A 10,566-nucleotide genomic window follows, 5' to 3' on the forward strand; every position below is an offset into this window, starting at 1 on the left:
GTCTGATGTAATATCACCTTAATATGACAATACTGGGTGTATTTTTTCTGTAGGTATATGTGCGTGGGCAAACTCGACCGGAAGGAAGTACGATCGTATGTAAGGGGCGCCGGAATTACTGGGCGCGTTGTACCTAATATGTTTCGTGCGTTCACAACGTGGAACCAATTATAGCTGTCATTTATGATGTCTGTTTATACGCGGAATCTACTAGATCGTGAATTAATGATAGAGGAGAATGAAAAACTACATTTATTAGACGATCTTAAGTCGAAGGAAAATATGTCGTAAACGGTATATGAATTAGTGAAGATTGTGTAGAATTTTTAATAAGAAGAAGTCAAATGGAACTGGACTAGCGTGGTTGTTAAAGTTACACCTAAGTTGGTTAAGTTTCGAACACCTTAATGAGGGCATATTTGATCTAACAATGGTTAAAAGCAAATTTTTATTTTATAAGTATAAGAGTTGTCAGTTCAAAATACAGCGAATCATTAAAGTAAATAACTTAAATACGTTGAAGTTAATTGAATCCCACTTCGACGAAGTCATCTCTTCAGCAAGTTAAGTGAAACAAAACAAAGGCGTGCTGACTCCCGAGTTAAATTTACCCAAGGTATTTTAAGTTATCGGATTTGCGATTAATTTAGGTCAAATTATTAACACTATATCTTATATTCCTGTACGAAAATTTGTATATTTATATTCAACTAGCTGTTGCCCGCTACTTCGTCCACATTATTAAGATAAAAAAGTAGTCTATAATATATCCGTCTTTGTCAGCTACCCTTCAATGAAAGTCTGGCCGAAATCAGTACAGCAGTTTCGGAGAATACCCGGAACAAACGCGACTTTCGCTTTAACAGACGTGAAGTTTTTAAATTCGTTATCAGCAACGCAAATACATCATCTTACCGAAATCTGGAATTATTCTTTTGATATGACACTTCTATGTATAGATATAGATTACATATCCATATTAAAATTCTTATTTTACTCCTCACCCTTACCTTTTATTGAATAAATTATGTACGAAAATCTTACCTATAATTTAATAAAACTTTCTCTTTTGTATTATGAACTATTCAACAAATCCGACATCTTTGTTTAAAACACAGAGTGTAATAAATGGGTTTGGACGCGTCTGCTAAATATTTCGTAATTGAATTTAGTTGCAACGTACAATAATAGCTTTAGAGTAAGCTCGGCGGCTATTCTTTTTCAGTTGCAGTAAATAGAGCTAAAGTTTGAGGTAATTTAGTTCCCAGCGTGAGTTCAACGACGTACCATTAGGATCTCAGCGTAATGGATGGCAGTCACTGCTGGATACTGCACGGTCACTTGTTTGGAAATAAATTAATGCATTTCCTTTGTTTCCGTTTATTTATTTACGGATTATACGCTGCAAAAATATAACATCACTCCTGGAATTACGGACCGCGATTTAATGTCTATCACAAATGTACCGGCTGGCTTACACAACACAGAAGGCGTGAATTGAAAGAAAATCCGGGTTTAGTCTGAGAGGTGTGCGTGTCAAAGACTTAATTCTAATCCTCTTTGCTTTTCCATCCTTTTTATGTAAAGGAAGGTTAGGAAGGACAATGGATGGGATGCATATATAGGCGAAATATCTGTATGTCCACTTCTCTGTTAATAATAGCCAACGCAAAGGCATCGTAAATGCAATTGTTAATGTCTATAGGCAGTGGAAGCTTCTCTGTCGATTTATTGTGGCATCTCGTCTTAGTCACAATCTTACTTCTTACTAATAAAATGCGAATGTTTAGATGTATGGATGTTTGTTAGAGTTTGTAGCGGCTGCAGATCTGGATGACATTTGGCATATACGTAGCGTAGCATAGTCTGGAAGAACACATAGGCTACTTACTTTTTTTAATACCACGCCGACGGAGGCGCGGGCGAAAGCTAGTATACTATAAAAAGTGCCATAAACTAACAACGCAATAAAAAGCTGCAATTTAGTATGGAAACCATGTCAGAGAATATAACGCTGTAAATTTTTCTTAAATGATGTCAGTTAAAGGTTATATTTATTTCTATGAATTGTAAAGGTGTATTCACACGTGACGTGCGTACGCGTGTGTTTCTGAAAACGTATAATGATTTATTCAGGTTGATTTGCGCCACGGATCGTGTGAACGGGGCAGATGCGAGGTTACGTTTCTATGTTATTAAAACGATATCACGCAAGGTACATTGACCAGTGTATATAGATCTTTCGAAAGCAATAAGCACGCTACGTATCTCGTAATGTGGTTCATATAGTTGTAGCGGTTCAGGGATCGTAGTAATTTGGTTTCCGCACGAAACTTTCCAAGTAATGATCGACAGTGGTCTAAATATAAAATGTGGTAAAAATTGATATTTTGACATGTGAATGAACTAATATTTGACTCTTTTACTGTTAATTCTGTATTCTTTGTGCATTATTTATGTGTAAAAAATACTCTGTACTTTTACAAATTATAAAAAAAAATATTCTACATAGGCTAATTCATGAAATTATTTATTCGCTTTGTTCTTATTTTATTCACATAGTACTAAGTTTGACATTGACTTTGCCATATTTTATAAGGGTCGGTCGGTCGTCTGTAGAATGCCTATATCGAGTATTTTATGTGAATGTTTTTTGTGTTACAGATGTCAGAGTGTGGGATTTATTGCTAATAGATTCTGATAGGAGCGGGTTGGACTTTTCAACTTATTTGATATCTTAGCATTTTTACACCGAATATAAAGCGATACTTTTATTGCAATTTTTGGTAACAAAGAAAAAACAGTTTTGTTATAATTTTATCTATGTGTCTTAAAATCATAGCATTGTTTCTTCCTAAAGGTACTCATCATCAACTTGCCCTTATTCTGCACAGTATGTGCTGCTCTTCCATACAACTCTATTAGCCGTCATATTTGAAACCACTCCTTTCTTAAGCGTATCCTCTTTCACACAATCCACCCATACTTTCTTCGGTCTTCCTCTTCTTTTGTAGCCATCCACATTCATTCTTAACACTTTAAGGTACTAATTAAATAAATTACTAATAAAAAAGAATTTTCAAAATCGGTCCCCTAGAGCCGAAGATATTGCGTAACACATAACATAAAAATACACAGTCTTTGAATGTCTCCTTTTTTTGGGAAGTCAGTCAACAAATATCTATGTTATATCTTGATAAATCAACTTGAAATACAATAGATCTTTACAATACTTATTTTGATCTACAGGATGAAATTTATAAACTGTCTACATTTTTTCCACTAAACCCCACGGCTCGCGTGTTGAACACCAATTGACGTGTACGTGACAAAGCTAATCGACGTCGAATTAAGCTGTAATTGCACTGCGCCGGACGTTTTAATTACAACAGAGATAACGCGCGTTTATCGGCCACATCTAACCCATTGCCGGCCTTAACTCCGTATATAACACACCCTTTAATTATGTGTAAATTCAATTATATTTTTAAGCTTAGTTTTGACCTGTTTAAAGGTTTAAATATATACTTCTATACTTCTTACTAATATTATAAATGTGAAAGTTTAGATGGATGGATGGATGTTTGTTAGAGTTTGTAGCCTTAACGACTCAAGGGATCTCGATGAAATTTGGCATACATGTATGTAGGTGATGGTTTGGAAGAACAAATAGGCTTTTGTTTTTTTTTTATTATGAGTTGCGGGCGAAATCTAGTAATATAATAAAGCGTAAACACACACCACTTTGTGGCATAGGATGACAGCAATCGCAGAATATTTTTGAATAATTCATTCTTTAATAAAAAAAGCCCTACACTTACGACACTCTTTAGGCTATATATTTTCACACTATTAAACTTGGGGAGTAAATAAATTGGCTAAATCATGTGGGAAAGGGACCATAAACTACAAGCTGCCAACATTAAGGAAGCAAGGTTTTGTAGTATTGACATTTGCAAAAGTGAATTTGACAAATGTAAACAATAATTTTTTTATAATTTCATACTTTACAAATCGATAGATTTCGATGTTTGAAGACATTATGTATGTCATTGTTTAGTCAATCTAGTTTAGTTATTTTGTTTTAATTGGGTTTTCTATCTTTCCATTTTAATAGAAAGAATATTTTAATTTAAAAATGCAGTATTTTAATTAAATATATTGTTTAATCCTATGTTATAAAGAATTTATATAATTTTATAAAAGGGTCTGCGTTATATTCTCTCGTTTGAATAGCATTTGTTTTAATCCAGTCTGTAATACCCGGAGGATATGAGGGGAACGTTTTCTATGCCATCAAGAGTTTTCCCCTGGCTTATTCTTTTCTCTACGTCATCAAATGAATTGACATACATACTGCTATATTGAATGTTATGCACGCCTGGTATCTCCAGCGGTTATATTCTGAGTAGAATCTATTATTTATTACCCTTGACTATTTATTTTTTTATAGGGTAATGATTAGCTAAATAATATTGCCTTTTACCATATTTATTAACCAATCACGTGGTTGTAGTTTCGAATTCCGCTGTTCGACTAATGTAATAAATATTCTTCTTTTGTTATTTAAAATGAATCACGTAGTCTTTAATGTAGATTATGAAGGGTCGCCAACAATGACAAATTAACGAATCTGAGGAGAAAATAGTGTGTTTAAAAATAAACTTATCTACCACTGTTATCATTTAATCGCAAATTGAATTTAATATTTGTGTGAATCTATACTAGTACTATAAAGAGGAACGATTGTCCTTTTTTTGTATTTATTGATATAACTCAAAAACTACTGGTCCGATTTTTAAAATTCTTTCACAATTAAAAGTTACGTCATCGGTGAGTAACATATGCTATTTTTTTTTTATTTCACGTTGGCAAAGTCGCGGGCAACAGCTAATTTAAAATAATTCTGTTGATAAATGTCGGTGACATTTTAGAAAGATTCTTACGTAATGGTTCAATACGTTTTACCTTCCTACCTGTACTAAATTACCTCTAATCGCGAGGGACGAATGCCAAAGATCGGATGTAAAGACCGACCTTTACACTAATGTCGGTTCCACGCCTCCTTTATTGCTCTATTAGTTTGTTACGAGAAAAAGTTGCTACGACTCATCGACTCAAGACTTTGAATATAGAGGAATGGACTAAGCAAAGAGTCGCTGTTGTACTGAATGAATTCCGTCTATTTTCGCGGACGTCTTCATAAGCACACGTGGTTGAAGTTCGTCTAAGTCCTGCCTCTACAAAGTCAAAGACTTAAGAACTACAGTAAAGTCGTAATACCACCTCGAACATTACGAGATAAGTCTCTAAGGAGTTTGTCTAGCACAAGTTCTTATACACACTTGTAAGTTTTGCATGTGTTCGCAACTTTTTTTATTACACGTATTGACGTTTCTATATGAGATAGGAATGTTTTTCGAATTACGATGTAAAGTAAAAAGATGTGCTTTAGATTATTTGAAATAGAATGGTATTACATTTCTAATTTATTGTGTCATAGATCTCAAATTTAAATTAATTTGAATATAGGACTGAATATATGTTTTTACTTTATTTACTTTGAAATCTATATATGTATCTATCTATACATATAATAAACTACTACTTACGTTTTATCTTATTACTAGCTGTTCCCATGCGACTTCATCCACATAAAATTATAAAAAAATAATTTTATTGTTTACATTTGTCAAGTTATCAATTGCAAATGTCAAAATGTCAAACCATGGCAACCTTGCTTCCTGATGTTGGCAACAACTTATGGTCTCTTTTCCACATTAGGGTTTTTATCCAAAATATTTACCTCTAAGTTTAACGGCGTGAAAATATATAGCCCAAAGCGTGACGTAAGTGTAGGGCTTTTTATTTAAAAAAAGAGTTATTTGAAAATATGCTGTGATTACTGACATCTTAGGCAACAAAAAAGTTTACGCTTTGTTATATTACTATAGATTGCGTGGACTAAGTCGCAAGCAAAAGCTAGTTTATTAATAGATCCGAACTGTGTTCTCTGTTTGACACTCACGGGGGATGAATATAAACAAGCGCCAAGTTAAATTAAATCATTATTTCTTTGTAGAAAATTATTTCTCATAATTCTTTATGGATGGCTAATATAGAAGACCTTGTCGTGACTCAGGTTCGTTAACCTTGATGTTACCAATACATTAGACAGTTTTTTGTGCTCGTCAGATGTGTATTAAGTTTTTATCTTGCGTAATTGCATGGCTGAATAACGTATGATATGACGAGATTGGGTTTTTTGTACCTACCACACTGATAATCCTAGAATCGTTAGGTAGCTATAGAGGGCATCCCTTAGTGTAATTAAGTACAAACTAAAGTGTCACATTAAGGACCTGTCCCACCACTGGCTGATAGAGGCTCAGAAAGCTTAAAAATGACGTCATTGTCAGATACGGAAACAAAATCCGATATTTCCATCACGTGTTTTACACTTAGATATAGTATAGAGTATAGAGTATGATAGGAAACTTTTAATTTGAACATTTATAAGCCATATTCGTAAATATTTACGAATATAAAACATGGGCAATTTTCAAGTGTATTTATTCGTGGTGCGCTGCAGTCAGCTGAATATTCAAGTGGCAGATATTGATATGTTTGCCGAGGCCGGACGCTTGTGCCCGCCGAATGTAAATGTATTAAAAATTTAATTGTAACCATTGATACGTGATGTGCGGTCAGACCGTGAATTACAACTGATTTTTTTTTATTTGTTTGAACCAGAGACACTTATCCGTGCTACTCCAGCATTTTTACTCTGTGACTTATTGTAATCTATGGTGACGCTTCCGACTCTTTAAACTCAACCTCGGAACGACGCGGAAGCAAATCTGTCAAAGTTACAATTGTGCCTTATTTTTTCCTATACCAAAATTACAAGTTTTTTTATAATACCAAAAGGTTTTTATTCCTTTGTTCTGCGATGAACATGAAAATTATATATTTTTAAGGAAAACATCTTGTAAAGAGATCAGACCCCTTAGACAAAGTGTCTTTTGATTAGCAATTTTGCTAGAATAGACAAAATGTGTCGAAATGTACAGGAATGAATACATGACAAACACGTGATTTATTATGTAACTAGCTTTCAGCGAATCTATCCGCGTGGAATTAAAAAAAAAACAAAAGTGAGTAGCCTATGTATTCTTCTAGACTATCCTCTACATCTTTACCAAATTTCATTGAAATCCGTTCAGCCGTTTAGGCTACAAACTCTAACATCCATCTAAACTTTCTTATTTATAATATTAGTATTAGTATGATTGTCAACTCCATACATTTTAGACTTTTCGATTAGCGATAACGATAATCGTATGTTACTTTGTCTAAGGGAGCTGGTCAGTAGTTAACCAATATGACTTATGGTCCTTCAAGAAGCGAGCCTACAATTTTCTCAAAGGCCAGCAACGCATCTGTAGTTCCTCTGGTGTTGCGGATGTCTATGGGCGTCGCTGACCACCTCTGTGTTCCCGCCGCTCCTTTGCCCCCCATCTCTTATATAAAAAAATAAAGATTTTATTTGAGTACATGTAACTACACAGAAAAACTAATCATATTGGAATAAACTAAGAAAATAGTTGAGAGAGAAAGTGAGAGATGAAATGAGATGATTTTTCGTGGCGGTAAAAAAAATATTGAAGTATGGGAGATAGATGCTAAATAATAAAAAAAACTCTTATTTCTGCTTATCCTTTTAAATAACTAGAGCGATTGAATTACAAACGATCTCTAGACCTTTTAAAACCTTTTGAATAGACCTTTTAATGTACAAAACCGAAATACGTAATAGTATTGTGAATTATAATTTCCTTTATACGTTATATGAACTGAATTGAGTTACCTTCCATGTTTTCGAATTCGAGCTGTGAGTTATTTTTCTCCGTGATTATGAAATATATTCTCACGCGATGGGGCCCTATAGGGGGGCATTTCCCCCTTCCTTTCACATAATAGAGCGCAGAAATTCCTTAATAATAAATTCAGGTGGAAGACTTAATAATAAAGATTGCGTTATGAAAATGATTTGATAACGTAGATGTATGAACATTTTTATTGTTCCCTTTGGGAATTGTCGTTTGTTGCTGTCTTGTCGTCCATTAGTTAAGTTATAATGAAATCGTTTATTTCCATTTGTGTTTTTATAAATTTGATATATGCAATCTGGGATTTCGTTTTATTACGAATTTCACAAGGTTTTTTACAATAAAGATGATGAAAATAACCTTTTAGGGCCTGTCCCACTAAATTGTAAATTGTCTGATAACAATCCAACTTGTAAAATATGTGATGAAAATATCGAATTTTGTTACCTGACAGTGACATTATTTTTAAGCTATCTGAGCTTCTATCAGCCAGTAGTGGGACAGGCCCTTAGCCTTGGAAACATGATATGTTATTGCTTTCATAGTTTATTTATATGAGTATTCATTTGTTTATCATGAGATACACGAGGTAAATTGCAAACGCAATGTGTCGCTTCCATTCCAATAAAAAACAGGAATACGCAATATACTTTTTGAATGTTACACGGTTATAGCAAATTGCCTTATAATTCCGATACCGGGGTCGCTTTCAACGTAATAACGAATTTCGGGGTAATGTACTTTTATTTTATTCGCACGGAGCCGTCGTAATGTGAACACTGGGTTATAGTTCAATTCGCCGCCGTTGTAATTGCGCGCTCGTAAAACTTTCATGTACATTACGTTTTAACGTTAAAATTCCGACTTCTATTTTATACTGCACGAGTAATGTACGCACTCTGTTAGTGTCAGTCGCCGGGATGTGTGCGACGGTGGTTTATGCTCCGGGGCTAATTATAAATGGTATGTGCGGGTAGTTTTAATGCGAGTGTATTATGAGTACGTTTTTGTCTGTCAGATAGTAGACGGCCTGTTAATCTTGCTCGTTTTAGTTACACGTTTCTTGTGCCACGGGACACTGTTTTGATGACGTTATTACTCTTGTTGACTATGTAAATGTAAAATACATTTACATAGTCAAATTTACGCAAGGATTACGTTTCGTTTGTTAGATAAAATTTTAATGTGGAATATTAATATGTAGCTTTAGTCGTACAGGGGTAGGAATTATGTTTTCCATCCAACACATGTTTTTTCATTTCCATCACATGTTTTACACGTTGCATTGTTATCAGACCGTTTACAATTTTGGTGGGACTGGCTCTAAGTATATCGGTGTGTCAATTTTTTTTTTTAACATAAGGTGGCAAACTAGCAAGCGGCCACCTGAATCCACCGAAATGGAAAGCGTCCGCTGCCCATTAACATCGGCAATTGCAGATGCATTGCCTACTCTTAATTGACAGAGGACGAGACGCACATGAAGAGTACATTTGCCCTTCCTATGCGTCTCCTCCACCGTCATATCCACTTTTTCTTCCCATCCTGTCCTCTTAAGAAAAGGGTGGAAAGGGAAAAGGACTAAATTTGGGCCTTCGGCATCACACTCATCAGACGAAACGCGGAATTGCATCCACTTCACGCCTTTTTTTTGTGTGGTCGTGGTATTACACGGGGCGAGCCGGCTAATTCGTACGAAGATGTTAAAGCGGGCTATACCACTGTTTTGCCGTTGACCAATTTGACGTTGAGATATTACCGTACAAAGAAGTTACCGGTGAAAAAATTTAGTTTATGTATTTCTTAAATGTCATTGGTCTATATATACAGAATTGTCTATCAATAAACTTAAACACTTAAAAACTCAAAACAATTTGAATTCCTTTAAGTTATTTCGTTAGTAACATTAATAGAAGTCGCGAGCTCTCTGTGGGAGGTGGAGGTAATTCATATTTGAGAGTTCCAACCTCAGCGGCTGTTATCTTAATCTGCCTTTAAAAATGTATACAGCGACGTAATGCGGATACATAAAGCGGGCCATTCGTACTCGAATGCCGAGGAGTGCCTCGAACAATGTCACTCATTAGTAACAAGTACGGGATTTTTCCTCAATTCCGCGAAACGTCTTTATACAATATGGAGTGTACTGTCGAAAAAAAAATCTAATTTTGATGTATAAAGTACTGTTTATCTCCGCTAAACACGCTTATTTGTATACAGGATGTTCGATAATTTGACAGTCGTTTACGATTAATGAATAATGAATGTTATTGACTTTAAAAATGACAAATAACGTTTGTCGACGCTTATTTAAGTAACTTAACGACTAGTTATTACTATGTTGAGATTGTATCACTGTCCCTTTAATACTTTTGAATAAACAAACATAAGAAGAGATGGCTAGACTACTATATTAGCACGCTACTGTGACGTCATCGAACTTGGTTTCTACATGTTTAGTACTATTGTCTCATTTGCCTGAAACTTTTTACAACAGAAATTTATTCTATCAGTCAGAAGTAACATGTATGATATATATTGAATTGTATCTTGAGGAAAAGATGTATATTTATTTTAAACATAACGTGGTATACTTTATCTCCATTTCCCGCGCTTTTGAGCTCACTTGCAGGGACAAAGCCATTTCCGAGTGGCTCGGATCCGCGCCATCCCG

At 34.7% G+C, this 10,566-nt stretch overlaps 1 protein-coding gene across 1 annotated transcript in view; it reads left to right on the forward strand.

Moving 5' to 3' along the window:
- LOC106111512 (furin-like protease 2) overlaps positions 1 to 10,566 on the forward strand; it is a 189,111-nt gene that overhangs the window by 146,916 nt on the left and 31,629 nt on the right. The window lies entirely within an intron of this gene.

This window comes from Papilio polytes, unplaced genomic scaffold (genome assembly GCF_000836215.1).
Source record: "Papilio polytes unplaced genomic scaffold, Ppol_1.0 DF824158.1, whole genome shotgun sequence".
Taxonomy (NCBI): Eukaryota; Metazoa; Arthropoda; class Insecta; order Lepidoptera; family Papilionidae; genus Papilio; species Papilio polytes.